The following is an 8,125-nucleotide window of genomic DNA, read 5'->3' on the forward strand; positions in this document are numbered from 1 at the left end:
TTGCAGTAAAAAAAAAAAAAAAAGTTCCCCTTTTTTATTTTTGCAATTGCCGTTTTTCTAATTTCGTTTTAAAAACGAAAAAACAAACAAAAAAACACATGCTTGTTTTGTTTTTGCAATTTTATTTTGAAATGAAAAAAAACAAAGAACGAACCATACACGGATTCTACAAGTACCATCTTTTTTTTTTTTTAAATAATTCTGTTGAACCAAAATTCAAAAGCAATGACTGGTTTTCATTCAATGATTTTCAGCATTTTTTTCCTTTTACCACTTTTGTCAGATTTAAGTTATTTCAGTAACTTTTGTGGGTTTTTCTTTCTGTAATAAAAGAGTAAAATCACATTTATCTGCGTCAGTATATCCATGTAGACCAGCGGTTTATACAACAAGTGAAATTAATAAAATTTAAAGATGGCTGACAGCAACTTTTTGCCATAACTGTCAAAAGATGTAAAGAACAGCAGTCCTAAACTGATAAAGAATACTGTAATAGCTGTTGAGGCTGTTTGTGTCGTCTTTGAATCCTTTTTTTATTGACTTATTTCAGTTAACCAACAGACAGGTCACTGGTTTCCTCTTTGGTTGTTATGTGATGTAAGAAAAGCTCTTTTGGAGCGCGGCGATTGACCTGTGCTACAAATATTTTTTTAAGGTTTTAAAAAAAAAAACCACATTTCCAGCAAACGATGAAAGCATCGCCCACATCAGAGCCTCACCTCAAACTCACAAGTTTCAGACAACAGGATGCTTAAATGTTGTGCACGTTGATGGCATGGATGTGGTTTTAATGCATGTTCTGAGGGAAAGTCAGAAAACATTTCTGCAGAAATCACTTCACGGATTAACGTCATCAGAAAAGTCTCTACAGCAACCCAAGGAGCTCGAAGAGGGGGAGCAGAGCTTTACGTGGGAGGTGTTGCACAAACAAACCCACTCCAGTTGTGTTCAGGGTAACTCATGCCAAAGCCTCGCAACGGACTCTCAGAAAAGCTTTGTTGATGGGAAATTCCTGAGGTCAGAATTTAGTGTTGATGAAACACGAGACGTGCCACCATGTTCTGAGTCTCCTGCACTTTAAGGTGGACTCTTGAAGACCTGCCAGCAGAGCATTCCAGTATTCAAGACAGGAGAGACGTGCAGAGATGTGGAGAGCCCATTATTCAAGCAGACGAGTCCCATTCTCATCACAAGATCTCATTTTAAAGCGAGCTGTGAGCCTGAAGGCATCAGAACCGAGTTCCAGGTCCAAAACAGAGAAACGTTCAGTAACACAAGCCAGGTTCAAACGGACAAAAAGAAGCAGGAATACCATCATGAAGTCAGACAGCTACGTCACCTTCGCCTGATTTTCAACATTAAAGCTGAACTGAAATCTGAAAAAATTGGACATTTAATGATGTCAAACACATCCACTTAACATCACAAGGACCCGTTTTTCAACCTAAAAGTTAAATAAACTGGTTTTAGCGTTTAAGACAATAATTTCTGAAGTAGCTGATTTGTGGGGTGGAGTTACTGTCTGGATGTTAACTGGTGGAAAATGGAAGAAGAAGCGTTTTTTGAACACAAAGAAATGCTGGAAGACTTTGCAGGAGTAATGGATCTACAACCAGACCAGGATGAAGCTGAACCGACGGCTGGATCTCTGGAATCAGATGATCACCAGGACCGTCATGGCTGACAAAACAACACACATAACGACCAAGTTGGGAACGTGGAACAGAGAGAACCGATTACCCCCAGATCGTTGTCATGACATCAGTACACAACACTAAAAATCAACAGAAAGATGGCAGGAGAGAGCTAACGATGCTAACTTGAACCTAACCCGATGCTAACAATGCTAACCAGATGCTAACTCGTTAAAAAGGTGACCGTGCCTCAGAGTAGCGTTTCTGAACACCAGAGTAAACTAATCAGCAGCAGGATCAGACTATCAGACATGGATTATTTCTATTTTCTCTGAATCAAACTGATCTCAGGCTGTCGGCCTGGAAGCAGCTCAGACCTTTAATGACAGCGTGTTCACTTCCTGTTTGAAGGAACACTTCCTGTTTCTCCTCTCCTTCTCTGTGGAGATGTCCTCTTTCTTTTAAAATTAAAAATAGACCCCCTCCAGCAGAAGGTCCAGTTTTTTAGCGTGAAGCCGCGGTAACGAGGGTCGGAGCGGCGCTTCTCTTTGAAGTGATCCGAACCAGAGTTCTGATAGGAATTCCCACATCGGAGTTTAAGGAAGGTTTTCATCTTTCAGGAAGCCAAAAAGTGAAACTCCAGTGGTGTTTTCTGTCCGGTTGGAACGATTAATTCCAACGAACTGAACTTTATTCATCCTCTCACTGATGAACGGCTGAATGCTGTGAACCTCAGCGGCTCTGAGGACGTCACACATCAGATCAGGGGGTGACAGGAAAAGCTGAAAACACCTGAGTGGTTTCTTCAATATTCAGAATTACCTTAGCATTGAGCTGAAACTGACTTCGGCTATATTTACAACTTCATAAGACGAAGAAGAGCAGAGAAGTGAAGCTGTGCAACGCTGTACAAGTTTAGTTAACTGCACACATGAATTATCTGGCCCCTCAAAATAACATTTAAATATTATTAGATCTGGCCCTCCAGATGGGGACGGATCAAATCTGTTGCTTCTCATTTTGCTGAGTGAAGTCTTCCTGTGACAGTAAGAAATTAAGCTTTAATTTCTCTGAAATCTTTGATTTTGATGTAAAAAGAACAACAGAGAACATCTAATGGGACCGATCGAACTCCCGCTGATAAACGATCTGAGTTAATGTGCGTCAGAGTAACAGAGTCTGCTTTAATGTATGTTGTCTTTTTCTGTATCTCTAAGATCATATTTTAGTTGATGTTTAGCTGTTTTATTGGAGGAAAAAATCATAAGAAGGCATCAGAAATGGATGCTAATGATGTGTCTTTTTAATCTTGATCTTTTCTTTGTTCATTCAAGTTTATTTGATCTAAATTCTATAAAATATATAACTGGGAAATAATAATTGATGTCTCTATAAAAATGATTTGACATATTACATCTAAAACCAGAGGTAATTTATGTCTGTTTTCAAGAAATATTGATCAAGATTGGCCCTTGGTTGGGGCCAGGTTGTTTGGGAAACAACAGAGGTTTGTGGTGTTCATATATTTGTATTAAACTGTCACTAACCAGGTGAGCAGGACGGGTACGGGAGGGTTCGTGGTCCCAGTCATCATGGTCAGCACAGTAGGACACATTTTGAAACACCCAGTATAAAAATCTGATCACCAGTTTGCTGTCAAAGCCAAATTGTTTCCACAACAGCAACAAAAAAATGGATTTCATGTGTGATTAAACTGATCAAAAGCAATTTATGAGCTTTAAAAATACATCAGTGGAGCTTAACTTTTTGTTGAACAAAAATTCTTCTTCGACAGGAAACATGAAAAAATACGAGTTTCAACACATCTTAGCATCTAAAACCTAACAGGGTGTGAAAAAGAATAAGACCAAAACGACACTCAGTACATCCTGTTGTTGAGCAACACAGGGTGGCCTTTAGCTGCTGAAAACAGGTCAAGGTGTGACTTTGTGGTTTCCCTCCAGTTCTTCACACGCAAACACTGAAATGCATTTTTTAAAATTCTAATTTTGGAGCTAATGCAGAATGGTGGGCGGAGCCTGAAGAGGCCGCTTGAGCGGACCAATCAGAGAAGAGCAGCTCTTTTGTTTTCTTCTTTGCATGTGGAGTTCGTTTTAAGATGGAAGCTACTCCACTTCCTTTCCTTCGAAATACGATGCAACCATGATGTTTACCAGCTGCTGCCTGACTGGACCTCAGGCTGACCCACAGATGCCTCCTACAATCACATTATCTGTTCTCTGCTGCCACTCCTCTGCGTTCCATGTCCATCTGGACCTGCTCGCACCAGGCCGGGCCTTAAACAACATAATTAGAACATGATGAGGAAATGTAGGAACTGACGCGATTAAGATCCTTACTAAATGAGCATGCACCCACACAGATGCAATCTGCTCTGATTAAGGTCTTCGCTAAATTCTGTTTATCTCCAACAAACAAGAAGTCTGAACTGGTTTCGGCTTATCTGTAGGGATATTCAGCCGATGACACTTCTGCAGACTTTCGGCTGTTATAATCCAAACCGACGACGGGATGACGGATTCACACTGCTCCACTGAAGGGAAGGTGAAACAGAGGCGCCGGAGACGAGAACTGAAGAGAGGAACACCAGGACCTGAACACCAGGACCTGAACACCAGGACCCGAACACCAGGAACTGAACACCAGGACCCGAACACCAGGAACTGAACACCAGGACCTGAACACCAGGAACTGAACACCAGGACCTGAACACCAGGACCCGAACACCAGGACCCGAACACCAGGACCTGAACACCAGGAAGGCAAAAAAAATAAAACAAATAAACACAAAAAGACTAAATAAACAACAACAACTGAGATCCTGACACCGAGTCTGTGTACTTACTCTACTTCTGCTACTTTTAGCTTCAAGCTTTTTTTTTTATTACTTGTAGCTAACCATTTCCTGCTTTTAGCCAATCTTTCCTACTTTTCAGCTTCCAGCTTGCCTTTGGCTGCTTTTAGCTTCTAGCTAACTTTTAGCTGCTTTAACTAATCTTTTGCTGCTTCCAAATAGTCTTTAGTTGCTTTTGCTGCCTTTGGCTGGTCTTTAAGACCCTTAGCTAGCCTTTAGCTGCTTTCAGCTAACCTTTAGCTGCTTCCAACTGGCTTTAAATACCTCTAGCTAGTCTTTAGCTGCCTTTAGCTAACCTTTAGCTGCTTCCAACTAGCTTTTAATACCTTTAGCTAGCCTTTAGCTGCCTTCAGCTAACCTTTAGCTGCTTTCAACTAGCTTTTAATACCTTTAGTTAGCAGGGAGATGGTGAGGAAAGTTACCAACAAACTTTATTTTGACGGTAAAACCAGGAGATTAACAGAAACGTCTCAGATTTCCTATAAATCATCAGGTGATTAACAAGAACTGCTTCAGTGACGTCAGCCAGCCTGGACGTCTGAGATTTCCTCCAAAGCGACCTGCCATCCAGCTGCTTTTAGACGAGCCAAAAGGACAAACTGTCCACGCAGTTATTTGTCTTCCCTGACAGCAGAAGTTGTCTGCTCTGGGTCAAATATAGGCGAGCATTTTGGCCCGGACCCGTAAACGGACTTGGGCCCGGGTCTCTTTTTGTCCAACGGTCAGAGGCTATAAATATACTTATTTACTTATAAATGTTCTTATTTCAGTTTTAGGCTGCTTTGGTCCAGACCTGAACCGGATCAGAGCCGGGGTCAGGCAGGCTCGTGATCCCGGCCCGACCCGGAGCTGGCGCTGACTGTTCTGCAGATCTGGGCCCAGATCTGACTGCTGCAGGTTCTGTCTGTATCTAAACGGAGACAGAGATGTCCGTCAGCTCGGCAGCGTTGGGTGGAGCTGCTGGGACCAGCTGATGGGCGGGGCTGTAAAGTGGGAGGGGCCAATGGCCCCCTGGCCCCCCGTACCGGCACCGCTGGGTTAGATTTTGGTGGTGACCTCGTCAAAGGTCAAGTTCAGGGTCAAAGGTCAGCACGAGCTGACCTTTGACCTCTGCACCTTTGGGGTCAAGGGTGATCACTGTTGATTTTGAGGTTCATGGGGTCAAAGGTCACAGGTGACCCTTCTGTTTCCAGTTTAATCTGTCTGTCAGCAAAGATCAGATAAAAACTGCTGAAATGTTGGATTAAGTTCTGGTTCTGATCCAGATTCTGATCCGGATCACTCTGTGGTCTCTGAGTGCTTCCATATTATTTACATGTTTCTGGTTTATTTCTTCGGAGAAATTTCACAGAACTTATGAAACTTTTCCTAGTGAGTTGATTCCTGCAGGATCAGAAAGTGAGAAGTCAAAACGCAGAAGTGAAACCTGATCCTGAGACAATGAAAAGATAAATGTCCCACCTTTTTATCCTCCAATAATCCAGCAGCAGTTATTTCCAGTGGCATTCCGCCAGAAACCACAAACCCACCCAGAAAACAGACACAACGAGTCAAAATGAAAGCTTTCATTTTCACTGGAGTTTCCTTTTCACCAGAAGTGAAAGTCTGGTTTTGTTTAAACAAGAAGAAAGTTTTTGTTTCTGCAACATCTTAATAAGAAGGTCTGCGAGCGTGGGACGATGTTCGCATCGTCAGGATATTCAGCTGAAACATCACCGACGTGTTTCAGAGGCGAATAAACAAATGTTTCCACGTTTCAGACCCTCTGAAACGGCCCCTTGGAACTTTGACCGGAACAACATTTCAGTTTTCATGAAGCGGTTCGTCTCCAAACGTTTTGCAATCTGTGCATAAAATAAAGCAGGTCGGGGCGACGTTAGCCATCATTTCACAACCAAAAACTTCTGAATGGGGTTCAAGTTTGAATCAGTTTGACGGCTGAGATAATGAGCTGTCAGACATTTTCTTTCGGACATTTTTCAACATATATAAGCCAAATGCAGAAATAAGGGTTTTTCACGTCTGTAAAGATTCTGAGGAGGTTATGAGAAAGTAAGGCATGTCTTTAATTTAAGAAGCAGCAGATTGAACACAGAAAGGCCGTGGTTTTGTTCGACCTCAGGCTGAAACTTGGTGCTTCATTTATCCCAACGTCTGGTTCTGGTTTGGCTTTTTTCACAAATATACGATGAACTCAGTCAAATCTGCATCAGTCTTTCTGGAGTTACCCTACAGTTACTCTATCGAACACAAAATTGGTAGAGAGGAGTAAAGGAAGCCATCTTTGTGGGACAGGGACAGCCTCCGTGTCCAAGTCCGTGTCCAACTGTCCCCCGCCTACGATGCTGTTACTGCGGGCAAGCGGCCATCGTTAACGGCCGGCCGTTAGGACTCTGGATGATTCACAGTGAAGCTGCAGCTCCTCAGACTGAAGAAGTCTTTTGGATAAAAGACGAAACGTATCATCTAAGAAGAACCCGTCCAGAGGACCTGACTCAACAATCACCTGTGACCAATCACACGGCGCTTGGAGCAAACCCCTGGGAGAAAGACTTCAGCCCGGCCCTGACTGCTCATGGAGGATAAGAAGGCCTTTAGACTTCCTGCGACTGCTAGCAGATTCTTCAGTTTCTACTAAAACAAGATGGCTACCACAACGATGGTCATGAGAGTCATTTCTTTAGACATTTAGCTCTAATCTGCTGAGGTGGCAGCTGTCAGCGTGACGGCTAAGAGATCCTTCAGTTTTCTTGTTTGATAAAAACAAGACTATGGCTGAGAAAAGTCTGTTAGCAAAATATCTCAGAAAAGAACTTATGTGTACGTCTACAGCTGATTACCTTATGGAGTCGTCAGGATTTAAGCACCAAGTCCCTTTCAAAGTTTCTCCAGGAACTTTTTTAGTTTTATTTGCTGTCTTTGCTGAAACTATTTGTTTAAGATTAAAAATGTAATTTCCTGAAGGGCGTCGATGCTGAAGTCAGATGGTTTAATTCTCCATCAACGGATTCCTCATTCTGCACTTTATTACTGATCTGCTGTTAAAGAGGAAGAAATTAATAACAATCATCTGAAAGACAGCAAAGCAGAAACGATGTTTAAACCCATTTCAAATGAAGAACAACTCTTCAGCTGCTGGTTCTAAAATAAAAACAGGAAGAGTGGTTTCCTGCTTCGTTGGGTTTGCTGTAAAGACCAACAGAGCGAGGAGAATTTGGTCACACTCCTGCTTTTTTTTTTTTTGTTTTACCACTTATGTCCTCTTTTTTAAATAACCGTTGGTTTTGTTTCCGACTTTTCTTGTTTGCAAATATTGCACCAGATAATCAATTAGTAAATCAGGTCAACCAACAGAATTAAGCTTGTTTTCTAACAAACATCGACGGTTTCTTCCACAAACTGACACCAACTGTGGAGCTCCAGATGTTTACAGGCAGGACCGTAGTTACCACCGAGGTCCGGACCTCAGTGTTTTATAAAAACATGAATCCAAACAAGGCTTTTGAACGGCGTGGTTCTCTGCGTAGCTCCACCAGTTTCCTGTAGGAGGCGCTGCAACTGTGTGCAGCTGCAGCCAAACTCAATGTCTACGAAGAAGAGCGCAGCTTTGCTACCT

General features: G+C 42.3%; 1 protein-coding gene across 5 annotated transcripts in view; it reads right to left on the reverse strand.

Annotated features, from left to right (window-relative positions):
* Window positions 1-8,125, reverse strand: part of LOC108250259 (23 kDa integral membrane protein-like) — a 31,738-nt gene that overhangs the window by 2,127 nt on the left and 21,486 nt on the right. The window lies entirely within an intron of this gene.

Source organism: Kryptolebias marmoratus, linkage group LG18 (genome assembly GCF_001649575.2).
Source record: "Kryptolebias marmoratus isolate JLee-2015 linkage group LG18, ASM164957v2, whole genome shotgun sequence".
Lineage (NCBI taxonomy): Eukaryota > Metazoa > Chordata > Actinopteri > Cyprinodontiformes > Rivulidae > Kryptolebias > Kryptolebias marmoratus.